A 14254-nucleotide genomic window follows, 5' to 3' on the forward strand; every position below is an offset into this window, starting at 1 on the left:
TAGAGGAGCAGGGGCTCGAACTCACAACCCCTGGCTTCGAAGTCAAACAGTGTTACCACTGGACCACTGATTTCGCTGTAATAATTCCAACTTCAGTAGAGGGCCATATCACAGCACATCAAACATCGACTATTCAACAGCCTAATCAGTTGAATGAGCATACATGTAAGTCAAAAAAGATACATAGTTCTGAAAAAATGCAAACCAGAGTTATGGATCCTGTATAATACATGTCAGATCATCACAGTGGACATGCGCGGCTCCAGAGAGGGATGTGGGTCGGGGATGAAAATCCTAAAAAAGGAAAGAAGAGAACAAGTAAAGAAAATGTTTTTTCGAAAAGACAATATTAGGAGCGCATTCAGAGTGTATGTGGCTTCTACTACAATATTATGACCCCGATGTAATTCATATTTATTTTAATTATCTAAAAAAATTACTTTTAAGCTAGAAAACCTAATTTTATTATTTTTCCCTAATTTAACAGGTGAACTCATAAACATGTGAAAATAAGGGGTATATTATATATAAAATTCCAGTGCAAAAGGTGTAATGTGTTTAAATGCTCCTAAAATTCCCCAGAATACAGGAAATGAAGTGCTGAATTTCGAAATTTTCAGGAGGGGATGGGGATGCTCCCTACCCCCTAGCAGGTCGGTTACTTTTCTATATCAGCCTGTTTAACAAAACCTTATTGACAACCCTGTACTTGTAAACGGCTACATCCACAAAACACACAAAATTATTAGTGTATTAAGACACATGTTTGTCATAGAAAGGGTTCGGTCGGGCCCCACCTCTGAGAAAATTGGCTGGATCCGCACATGGTGGATAAAGTCCATTCCCATTAAAGAGTACTGAAATACCAGTTTATATACAAAAACTTAACTAAAGATTGCTAAGTCGAAAAAGGGACACAATTTTGTAAAAAGCAAAACGAAGTTATGGAACTTGTGCAATGTCAGTCAGTTCTTCACAGTGCATAAATATGTGAAGTTTCAATATATTCCCACAAGTGGTTACTGAAATACCATGGAGCTTGCATACAAAAACTAAAAAAAATCGGGATGCAGACACAGACGCCAACACCGACAAATGGGTGAGTCCAATAGCTCTACCCATTCTTTGAATAGTCCTTCTAAAACATTGTTTTTGTTTTTTACCCTGCATGTGATGAAGTGAATTCTTTAGTGACCAGCGCAGTTGGGGTTGACCAGGTGTGGGTACACAACTTCATTTGTGGATAATAAATGTTCATGGAAAAATATGAAAGAAGTCTATTTAGGAAATTCTGCCATTTAGTTAGTTTCTTATGTACAAATATGTGGATTTTTTTTTAAACAATTGAATCGCAATAGCTAAAGTTACTAAAATGATCCTGACTAAATTGAGTGTGCACTTCCACATTGTGGTGATCTAAATTAAGTTCAAGTTTCATACTTCTTGGTGAAATATGTCACAAGTTATGAAGGAGAAATTGCAATTATTATAGTACCCTATATAGTTTACACTTAAAATTACTAAGGGCCATAACTCTGGTGTTACTTAGGCAATCTGACTGAAACTTGAAAGGCCGCATTTCCCTATCGTGGTGATCATGTATATGAAGATTCTTTTAAATATTCCAAACCGCTTCATAGATATGGCTCCGGACGGACGGATGGAAAGACGGACGGACGACGCCAAAACTATATCCCTTAAAAGGAATATTGACTGAATGGCGAAAAGTGCAGATCTTAATCAGACTGCAAGGATGTGCAGGCTGATCATGATCTACACTAGTCGCAAAAGCAGAATGAGCCATGTCCAACATGATAAGGGTTAAAATCGATTGTGTATGGCTACAAACATTTCATGTCATGACATCATTTTAACACAATATTTTATAGTATGATCATGCAGTGATTTATTCATTACATTGGCATTAATTAATCAATTTAGTATTAGATAACTTAATGTAAATCTCCAGAGAAATGAATATACAAACACATTGTGGCATAATTGTTGTTGTAAATTCTCACACTTTGCTTCCATTTGGACATGCTAACATTCAAATTCTATACTGTAGTTTTTCCTTGATAATAATTAGTGATACCATGATAATAGATGACTGTACTTAATTTTATCATTTAAACATTTAATGAAATTATAAAATGAATTATAAGAACATTTTAAGATATGTTGCTTAAGGTGTCTTTGAAAGTTATTGACACACTATAATATTGTAACACACGAGAATTATATGATCATTTTTAGCCAAAATCTAGATTCCAGTCCCTGTTAATGAAATGATGATGTCATCAAAGGAATTAAAGTGATACGAAAATACTGATACCAAGAAAAGAAAAAAAATGCACTTAAAATTATCAAATAAAATCGAGCTGCACGAATGGCAAAACCATTGTCTCCGCTTTTTGACCTATTCTATTTCACATTTTAAGTCATAAAACTTTTTGTTTTAGTTTTGGGCCCCATTTTCCTATCCATGAAGGCTTCCCGGGGGTGGGGGTCGATTTCATTCCATTGGCCTTACAAAAAGCAAAATCTATTTGCATATTTTTAGTTTATTTCAATGTATATCATGTATATAGCTTTTAGACTTAAAATACAGTAGTTTTCATATCAAAGGAAAAGGGTTTAATTTACCAGTTTAATATGTACATTTTGATATATTACAAAATTTAAAAGTAAGAAACTTCATTACTTGGGCACCTGAAGCTATGTATTTTTTTTAGTTCTAAATATGAAATTAAATGATAAAATTGATTTTGTACTACATTTTCATTTGTAAATATTTTCAATAAAGTGTTTGACACTGGTTAGATGTAAAGTACTTTCAGTCATAAATGACAGTGTTGTGCAAATATTAATAAAACTTCATTGGAAAATTTTTAAATAGATAATTTAGATACTTAGTAACAGCTGTCAGAGAAAACAGTCTGATTTTTGACGCTGGATAGCCGAAAAGGGTGTATCCAAGGAAACTTGAATTTTTTCTGTAGTGATTGATCAATATGCTGTAACACAATTTTGTTGAGGGGCAAAATCATTTCGTTTGTAAAGTTTCTAATCCTTATCATGCTGGACACGACTGATTCTGCCTTTGCGACCAGTGTAGATATAATCAGCCTGCATATCCGTACAGTCTGATCATGATCTGCACTGTTCGCCATTCAATCAGTATCATTTTGGTAAGCATCGCTTTTAACAGTTAATGGTACTGTCAAAATTGAAAGATGGACAAGTTCATTATAGAAATTTAGCAGGGTTAAGGTTAAATTAAGAACACAAGTAGATCTAAGTGAACTTTAAAAAATGAAATAGCTTAATCCTAGAAAAATGCCAAGTGCATCTGTAAACTCTTTACAGACCCTATGATGAGAAACTATTTCTAGCCTTAATCAATTACATTATTGCATTTACATTACATAATTTTGGTATTACGCCAGTGTATGAAATAGGTAAAGAAAGAAGAGTTTTATGTTTTAGAAGAAAACGCTAACATGTGACACTAGTGTCTTTCCACACTGAATTTATTAAACTGGTTGAATAAAATTGATAAGTTCTCACAAGAGCCTCTCATTTTCTTATTTTATTCAACTTGTTTAATTTAGTTTGCAAAGACATGTAATATCCTGTACTTAAATGTCAACAGAGATAGAGTGAAAGTGCATTAAAAGTTTAACCTGAAATTTCTTCTTACTTTGTTGGGGGTGGGGGAGGACGGGGGAGGTTAATGTCCCAATGACACAGTTATAGGTTATATGGCGACTTTCAAGCTCTTATTAACTTGGTGGAAGACTCCCCCCCCCCCCCCCCCCCCCCCCACCTCCCCGCCACCCCAGAGGCCTCTCTGGGCATTATTTCAACACAAGTGAGCACCTGGAACCTGAAATTCTATGTAAAAGTTTGTATTACATATATGAAAAGTAGTGCCAATTATGGTCCTTGTGTCATATGATGTGGGCGAAGATGAACTATTTTCAAATATAAAGCATCTATTATGTGGTAAATGAAAGGATAGCTATTAAGATCTGGAGTTGAATGGTTGCATATTAGGGAGTAGGATAGCTCTCCATATGCTCTGTATGGTTGAGCTAAAAATGGAAGAAGAATAAAAATATTTGATTTAATTTATTAAAATGTAACTTATCGATACAATACATGAAAGAATGGAATAATAACTAAAGTTGTCCTTTCTATGTAAAAAAGTCCTTTCTTTGCCAACAAATATTGAAAAGAAAGTATACCGCTAAATCTTTAAAAAAATCCTAATGTCACTGGTGTCAAACTATTTTCATTAGAAGCTAAAACAATTTTAAGTGTTTTTCGTCTATAAAATACAAAACTGTATATGTTAATCAGTTGAGGTACTGTTTCTGAATTGGTAAGATAAGATAAGATTTATTTTGAGTCGGCAAGACAGCAACATATAAACATAAGCTCTTATGAGTTTTACAACCGACTATGAATAACAAAGGTAAACATAATCAACATAAAAAGTAGAAAGAGCTGTAAGAGATGATAAATACATGAATTGTTAAGTAAAAACAATTTGCAACATACATCATTTCTATTGCAGACAGTACATATACATATCTCAGTATATAGAAATAAGATATTTAAGGACTTTGTTTTTATAAAACTAAAATATAATACATACTAAGTGAGCTTAAGAATAGCCGCTGGGCGTAAGACATTTCTTTTTCATTATTAAAAGATTTATACGAATTCTAAAAGAATAAATTTTCAGTAACTAGAATGTTGCAACTTTAAGATTAGGTAAAAAGCAAGTTAAGACAGGTAAATGTTCATGCAACACAAATCACACTTCTCTCATTTATGTTTGTAAGACGTTTATCAAAATTTTGTCTGGTTTACATTATGTCTCCATAGTCTGGACTCAGTAAAATGAGTTTAGAATTTCCAGGCATTTTGGAATTTCAGCATTATTCATGTTCACTTTTTCAATCAAAAATAACTTTTCCATCTATTTTATCCTAAGATTTTGTATAACTGGTTTAAAATTTCCTGTATAACTGAAATTTTCAGCATTTTAGGTTCTCTCCTTTCATTTTAAACCGAGTTTTTAATTCAGCACCATTTTTGCAATAACATCTTTACCTGAAATAAAATTAGAAAATTGACAATAGTTCAAAATAATTTTGTATAAAGCATTTATCAAATTTTGATGAAACAGCATATTAATCAATATTCTATCACGTATTCAATATTCTATCACATATTCAATTCTATCACATAATCAATATTCTATTATATATTTAAATACAATCATTTCGAGGTGGTAAATGAACATGTTTAGACTAATACAGCCAAAGTTTTATAAAACTGAAATTTGAGCGAAATTACAAATAATGCTTTTTATAATAATTATGTATTACCCCTTTGCCTGCTAATTTTTTATAATGAACTTGTCCATCTTTCAATTTGGACAGTACCATTGACTGTTCAGGCTGCATAACAAAAATATACGGACAGAATTGTGAACAGTGCAGACCTTGCAAAGACAGACTCAGCCGTGTCCAGCATGATACATATTAAGAAATACGAAATTATCATCTGAGCAAGTAATGAAATAGTTTGCTTTCTTTTCTAACCCTGAGATACATGCATGTTTACTTTGTTCTTTTATCAGGCTACATAATACAATTTAAGTGCCAAAATAAATGTTTCCTATAGACTTGCGTGTATTTCCAATATTTTTTATAAACACTAATTCAAAATCTTTAAATAGCATTCACAAATCTAACCCAGTATGAAGATAATACAGTATCTTTAGCTTACATAATAAGTTTTTATTTTATACTCTTCTTTGAATTACTGAAATTTATCTGTGAAATAAAATTGATATTTTCACTGTTTTAAACAGTGAAAATATTTTCATTTTTCACTGGTACCGAACTACATTTGAATGTGAAATGATGTGAATTATAAATGATAGGAAATTCGTTGCAAAATATTCCTCAGTAAATGTAAAGATGTATAGAAATAATAAAAGGATCATAAATAATTACATTTTATCATAATACAAGAGCTGTCCGTAAGACGGCCAAGCTCGACTATTCGAAATATTGTCACAGAAGCAGGAAATTATTACCCAAAATGTTAAATATCAAAAGTGTTTTAAGTTCGAAAGGGGACATAATTTGACCAAAATACATATCAGAGTTATGGGACTTGATGTTATCAACTAGTTTTATAACCCCGAAGAAACATGTTAAGTTTCAATTCAATATCTGCATTAGTTTTGGGGATAGTAACTTGCATGTAAAACTTTAACCAGAATTGTCTAAGTCCAAAAGGGGGCATAATTTGCTCAAAATACATGTTAAGAGTTATGGAACTTGACCCAGTGAGGTTGGTAATTGACCTAGGAAAAGAATAAATAAGTTTCAAAGCTATATGCCTTTAAATGATAGCTGTATGTACTTGCACGCAAAACTTTAACCAGGATTTTCTAAGTCCAAAATGGGGCATAATTTGCCCAAAATACATGTCAGAGTTATGGGACTTGGTGCTATCAACTAGTTTTATAACCCCGAAGACACACCTGAAGTTTCAATTTAATATCTGCAGTAGTTTTGGAGATAGTTACTTGCATGTAAAACTTTAACCAGGATTTTCTAAGTCCAAAAGGGGGCATAATTTGCCCAAAATACATGTCAGAGTTATGGGACTTGGCCCAGTGAGGTAGGTTATTGATCTAGAAAAAGAAAAAATAAGTTTCAAATCTATATGCCTTTTAGTGATAGCTGTATGTACTTGCACGCAAAACTTTAACCAGGATTTTCTAAGTCCAAAAGGGGGCATAATTTGACCAAAATACATGTCAGAGTTATGGGACTTGGTGCTATCAACTAGTTTTATAACCCCGAAGACACATGTGAAGTTTCAATTCAATGTCTGCATTAGTTTTGGAGATAGTAACTTGCATGTAAAACTTTAACCAGAATTTTCTAAGTCCAAAAGGGGGCATAATTTGCTCAAAATACATGTTAGAGTTATGGAACTTGACCCAGTGAGGTTGGTAATTGACCTAGAAAAAGAATAAATAAGTTTCAAAGCTATATGCCTTTAAATGATAGCTGTATGTACTTGCATGCAAAACCTTAACCAAGGTGTGACGCCGACGCCGGCGCCGACGCCAGGGTGAGTAGAATAGCTAGACTATTCTTCGAATAGTCGAGCTAAAAATGTCAAAGAAATCAGAAAACGCAATATAACTATTTTTTTTTTTTTTGGATTTAACGTCGCACCGACACATGATAGATCATATGGCGACTTTCCAGCTTTAATGGTGGAGGAAGACCCCAGGTTAACTATTTATAGTTTTTCTACAAAGACATCACGACATTATCACGTTACGATGCGATGCACATGACGTTGCGCGGGCAAACTGAATATATTTTGATTAAAACCATTAAAATGCATAAAATAAATAGAAATGTGTTTGTTTCAGTGTAAGATCGAAATATATTCCACTCGTGAACACCATAATTTACATTTTCACTCGTGGCTGCTGCACTCGTGAAAATATTGCTTTATAGTGTTCACTCGGTGAAATATATTTCGATCTTGCACTAAAACAAACAAATATCTTCTATATAGTTTCAAACAAGAGCTGTCACTAATGGTGACAAATGCCCCCGCAGCGCCTTGACTTTTGACCTGGTGACCTTGACCTTTGACCTGGTTACCCCAAAGTCAGTAGGGGTCGTGTACTCTATAAGTACTATCAGCATGTGAAGTCTGAAGGTCCTGGGTGCAGTGGTTCGCGAGTAAAGTGCCTTCATGCAAAAAGTTAACATTGTGACGAACGAACGAACTAACGGACGGACAGTTGAAAAATAATATGCCTCCCTTCGGGGGCATAAAAAAAAGAAATTTTGAAATTTCTGATGTTTTACAGACATCAGTAGAAAACTGCATAACTAGAACGAAAATTGGTGAATTTTGTTTCGACAAAGCTCTGTAAATGAATGACACTTAAATATGACGCAAAGAGGTATATTTCAAGTTTGTATTATTCTACAGATGAACAGTTAACAGTTTCCAGACATACCTATCGCAATGTTCTCAATTTTGACTTCTTTAGGAAAGTTTAACCGTTAGCCTGATGGCGGCCAGTGATTCTGCTTTTGAAACCAGTGCAGACTAAGACCAGCCTGCACGTCTGTACAGACTGATAATGGTCTGCACTGTTCGCTGTTGTCAGTAAATTTTCTGTGAACACCCCTTTGAATAATAAGTGGTAATGCTCAAATTGAATGAATTTAGCAGGCCAAATGTTAAATACCTGAAAATTAACTTAACTGGCACATAATTGTATTAAGCTGTACCTAGCTTGAAGAGGACATACTGCATGCAAAATACTTACTAATGAAAGATTGAGGTATTTGATTAGGAGTAGAAAACGTCATAACGGCTGGCACAATTCCACATTTCCATGGGAATAGTCAGCCTGAAAAAAGGAACTAAAAAAGAAAGAGGAGCCCAAATATGTTTATGCTAAAAATGTTTGCTTTAATAAGGCTAGAGTTCAATGCTACAGAAGTGAGTTGTAGTGTGCTTACAAGAAATAAATGTGTAACATTGCCTGTCCAGGTAATGGAGGCAAACATTCGCATGAAATCTGAAAAAAAAGGAGAAAAATCCTGTCTTTCACTGCTCCTGGCAGGGCGTGGACCTGAAAGAAATAGAAATCCTGCCCAATGCATATTCCGCCCAAAATAAAAATACACATTAGTCGTCATAGGCAGGGCATGTGCCTGAAGAAGAAATAAATCCTCACAATCCCCGATTCCCATCTCTCGCAACAAAGGAACAACAGTCATCTAGCAACCCGCCGGCGCAGAATTGTAGAACAGTTACCCCCACACGATTCCATCTTGCGGACATATTATCACCGGAGCCCTCGATGGTCACGATATAAGTCTTGATCAACAGTTAGGGATCTGTCAGGCCTTGAAACCTACAAGATTCTGCCATTTGTATGTTCAGTTGGATGTGAACATACAGTGTCTGTATTTGGCAGGCCCTGAATCTGAAAAAGAAGAAACCCTGCCTACCTCAAACAGAGGTTGTCCTAGACAGGTCTTGACGCTGAAAAAAGTCCTGCCGACTGTATGTATGGACGGGACATATAGTCAGTTGTAACTGGCAGAGCGTGGACCTGAAAGAAATGTAAATCCTCACAATCTCTGATTCCCATCTCTCTTAACTAAGGAACAACCTTTATCTAACACTGCCGGCGCAGAATCGTAGATCAGTCAGTCCCACACGACTCCAACTTGCGGACATATTGACACCGGAATCCTCGATGGAACCGATAGTAGTCTTGATTAACAGTAATGAGATCTGTAAGGCCTTGGTAGCTGTAAAAAATGCAACTCTGCTCACTCAAACTTAAATCTTTATGAAAAAAAGATCCTTAACATAGTAATTTTGATACTTTATTGGGTTTAATTTACATCAAATTTATTTATTTATTTTAAATTATGACACAAGTTTTACCTTGAAATAGTAACTTAAACTTTAATATACAGTAAACGTGTAGTTTACAAAAATACATTGTTGAAAAGACTTACACTTGACTTAAAGTAGTGGCTTTGTTAAATGAATAGTTACTAAAAATTGTAACAACACCTACTGCACATTTCGTACTACTTGCAAAACATCTTGAGTATACAAAAAAATAGTATGGCCCTAATAAGTATTTTCTAATACATTTATCAAACCTGAATTTAAAAAAAAACATGTACTTTCGGATTTTGACAATCAAAAATAATTTCTAAAATTATTTGGTAAGATAATGTCAGTTGAAGTGAGCTTGCAGAACAAAAAATGCTTTTCTATCTTGGTCTTGGAAAGAAACTTGCCAGGGAATCTGAACAAAAGTGGAGCGTTAACAAGCATTTTCTATGGTTTAACCGTTAGGTGGCCCAGTCTTGAACTTGACCTTAAGGTCATATACATTCCAATATTTTAGGGTAAGGTAAACATTTTGACCTTCTTTCTACCATATAACCCTTTGACCTAGTTTTTTACCCCAGATGATTCAGTTTTTTTCTTGATCTTAACTTTCTAAAGGTTATATGTGGTAAATGTCTCTTCTATCGTATTAACAAAACTTTTATAATTTGACCAGGTGAATTAGTTTTGATTCAGTATGATTCAGATTTTAACTTTTCCAAAATAACATAAAAGCCAATCATCCTAGCCATATTTATGTAGAAAATTTGGTGTCTGAAAAGTTGAGATTGTTCCTTGATTTGACCAGTGACCTAATTAGGCCTAACAAAAATTGTTTCCAGTAACATGCTTAAAAGTAGTGATAAGTAGTTTCAAATACAGCACTCTTGTCCATTGTCAAACCAGAGGATTTTGTAGCTGAAACATTGTGTTTTCAAGAGCCACAACTCTGTTTTAACAGCAGCATCCTGTTCCTTTAACAACCTTAACCTTATCCACTGACCCAATTTGGCAGGTATATTCCTGGTTAAAGTCTACCCATATTACTTGTTAGACACTACTTCAAAGAAAATATAGTGTCATTAACAAGACAGAACCTAGAAGAAAAATAAATTATCACAATCTTATCTCTTTATACTAAGCAAAAACCTTCATCTTAACACTGCCTGTGCAGAATTGTAGATCAGTTACTCCAACACGTTACACTGATAGCAGTTTTGGTTGACAGTTAAGAGGTCTATTATGCTGTCTAAATCTGAACTGGTTGAATTATTATAATTTTAAGGATAGTGATCTGAATATATATAAAAAGTGACTGAATTGAATTAATATTGAATTCTAAGGTTAATGGTCTGAACTGACAATACTGAACTCTAGGGATAGGTGGTCTGAATTGGCTTAATACTGAACTCTAGGTAAAATGGTCTGAAAAACAAATCCTTTCAATCCCCCATTCTCATCCCTCTTAACTAAGGAAACCCCGTGTTCTAAACACTGCAGACACTGAATTGTAGATCGGCTACTCCCACACGACTCCGTTTTTGGACATGTTGTCACTGGACTCCTTGATTTAACAGATAGTAGTCTTGATTGACAGTTAAGGGATCTGTCATGCAGTTTCAATTTGGACTGATTGAATTTCCATAACTCTAAGGAAATACAAGAGCACCGCCTTGCGGGTGCTGACGCTCATCTGATTTTTTTTGTGTAATAGAAATATTGTCCTACCCATGATTTTCTAAGTCTAAAAAGGGCCATCATTCTTGCAAAAAGCAGGTTAGAGTTATGTTTCTTGATGTTCAGTGTCCACTTATGATGGTGAAAAACTGTTGCAAGTTTTAAAGCAATAGCTTTGATAGTTTATGAGAAAAGTTGACTTAAACATAATACTCAACCAAGAAAATTATTTTCTAAGTCCAAAAAGGGCAATAATTATTGCAAAAAGCAGGATGGAGTTATGTTGCTTGCTGTACAGGGTCAGCTTATGATGGTCAACAAGTGTTGCAAGTTTCAAAGCAATAGCTTTGATAGTTTAAGAGAAAAAGTTGACCTAAACAAAAAACTTAACCAAGAAATCTGATATTTTCTAAGTCCAAAAGGGGCCATAAATCTTGCAAAAAGCAGGATGGAGTTATGTTTCTTGCTGTACAGGGTCAACTTATGATGGTGAACAAGTGTTGCAAGTTTTAAAGCAATAGCTTTGATAGTTTAGGATAAAAGCTGACCAAAACATAAAACTTAACCAAGAAAACTGATTTTCTAAGTCCAAAAGGGGCAATAAATCTTGCAAAAAGCAAGATGGAGTTATGTTTCTTGATGTACAGGGTCTGCTTATGATGGTGAACAAGTATTCCAAGTTTCAAAGCAATAGCTTTGATAGTTTAGGAGAAAAGTTGACCTAAACATAAAACTTAACCAAGAAATCTGATATTTTCTAAGAACAAAAGGGGCCATAAATCTTGCAAAAAGCAAGATGGAGTTATGTTTCTTGCTATACAGGGTCAGCTTATGATGGTGAACAAGTATTCCAAGTTTCAAAGCAATAGCTTTGATAGTTTAGGAGAAAAGGTGACCTAAACATAAAACTTAACCAGGCAACGCCGACGCCGACGCCGACGCCGACGCCGACGCCGACAACCGCTCAAGTGATAACAATAACTCATCATTTTTTTTCAAAAAATCAGATGAGCTAATAATATAAGGAAAGTGGTCTGAACTGGCTTAACACTGAAATCTTTACAAATTGACTGAACTAAGGAATAGTACAGTACTACATGGATAAGTGGTCTGAACTAGCTCAATACTGAACTCTAAAATGGTCTGAAAAAAATCTCTCAATTCCCCATTCCCATCCCAACTAAGGGAAAACCTTCTTCTAAACACTGCCGGCACAGAATTGTAAGGTAAAGTGGTCTGAAAAAGGAACCTTGCAATTTCCAATTCCTAACTCAACTCTAGGGATAAGTGGTCTGAACTAGTTCAATACTGAACTCTAGGTAAAGTGGTCTGAAAAAGGAACCTTGCAATCCCCCATTCCTTTCTCTCTTAACTAAGGGAAAACCTTTCAGTTCAGGGACCTGTTATGCAGTCTCAATTTTGACTGACTGAATTACCATAACTCTTAGGAAAGTGGTTTGAACTGCCTTAACACCGAAATCTACAGAGGGTGGCAGAATTGAATTAGTATTGAACTCTATGGTTAATGGTCTGAACTGACTTAATACTGAACTTAAAAGATAGTGGTCTGAATTGACTTAATATTCAACTCCAGGGATAGGTGGTCTCAACTAGTTCAATACTGAACTCTAGGTAAAGTGGTCTGAAAAAAGAACCTTGCACTCCCCCATTCCTATCTCTCTTAACTAAGGGAAAACCTTTTTCTAAAAACTGCCGGCACAGAATTGTAGATCAGTTGCTCCCACGCGATTTTATCTTGCGGACATATTGACACCGGAGCCCTCGATAGAACCGATAGTAGTCTTGATTGACAGTTAAGGGATCTGTTATGCAGTCTCAATTTGGCCCGACTGAATAACTATAACTCTAAGGAAAGTTGTCTGAACTGGCTTAACACCGAAATCTACAGAGAGTGGCAGAATTGAATTAGTATTGAACTCTAGGGTTAATGGTCTGAACTGACTTAATACTGAACTTTAAGATAGTGGTCTGAATTGACTTAATACTCATCTCCAGGGATAAGTGGTCTGAACTAGTTCAATACTGAACTCTAGGTAAAGTGGTCTGAAAAGAGGAACTTTGCAATCCCCCATTCCTATCTCTCTTAACTAAGGGAAAACCTTTTTCTAAAATCTGCCGGCACAGAATTGTAGATCAGTTGCTCCCACGCGATTTTAACTTGCGGACATATTGACACCGGAGCCCTTGATAGAACCGATAGTAGTTTTGATTGACAGTTAAGGGATCTGTTACGCAGTCTCATTTTGGACTGATTATTAACTCTAAGGAAAGTTGTCTGAACTTGCTTTAAAGAGTGGCTGAACTAAATTAATATTGAACTCTAGGGTTAATGGTCTGAACTGACTTAATACTGAACTTTAAGGATAGTGGTCTGAATTGACTTAATACTCAACTCCAGGGATAAGTGGTCTCAACTAGTTCAATACTGAACTCTAGGTAAAGTGGTCTGAAAAAAGAACCTTGCACTCCCCCATTCCTATCTCTCTTAATTAAGGGAAAACCTTTTTCTAAAATCTGCCGGCACAGAATTGTAGATCAGTTGTTCCCACACAATTTTATCTTGCGGACATATTGACACCGGAGCCCTCGATAGAACCGATAGTAGTCTTGATTGACAGTTAAGGGATCTGTTATGCAGTCTCAATTTGGCCCGACTGAATAACTATAACTCTAAGGAAAGTTGTCTGAACTGGCTTAACACCGAAATCTACAGAGAGTGGCAGAATTGAATTAGTATTGAACTCTAGGGTTAATGGTCTGAACTGACTTAATACTGAACTTTAAGATAGTGGTCTGAATTGACTTAATACTCATCTCCAGGGATAAGTGGTCTGAACTAGTTCAATATTGAACTCTAGGTAAAGTGGTCTGAAAAGAGGAACCTTGCAATCCCCCATTCCTATCTCTCTTAACTAAAGGAAAACCTTTTTCTAAAATCTGCCGGCACAGAATTGTAGATCAGTTGCTCCCACGCGATTTTATCTTGCGGACATATTGACACCGGAGCCCTTGATAGAACCGATAGTAGTTTTGATTGACAGTTAAGGGATCTGTTACGCAGTCT

General features: G+C 35.1%; 1 long non-coding RNA gene across 3 annotated transcripts in view; it reads right to left on the reverse strand.

Annotated features, from left to right (window-relative positions):
• Positions 1–4119: 4119 nt before the first annotated feature.
• The window catches only part of LOC123560858 (uncharacterized), a 33597-nt gene continuing 23462 nt past the window's right edge, over positions 4120–14254 (reverse strand). For all 3 annotated transcript variants that reach the window (XR_006688288.2, XR_006688286.2, XR_006688285.2), the window contains exons 6-7: positions 8399–8482; positions 4120–5124 (exon numbers count right to left, since the gene is read on the reverse strand). This is a non-coding gene — a long non-coding RNA (uncharacterized LOC123560858). The remainder of the gene's footprint in view (positions 5125–8398; positions 8483–14254) is intronic.

The sequence above is a fragment of the Mercenaria mercenaria genome, chromosome 15 (assembly GCF_021730395.1).
Source record: "Mercenaria mercenaria strain notata chromosome 15, MADL_Memer_1, whole genome shotgun sequence".
Classification (NCBI taxonomy): domain Eukaryota; kingdom Metazoa; phylum Mollusca; class Bivalvia; order Venerida; family Veneridae; genus Mercenaria; species Mercenaria mercenaria.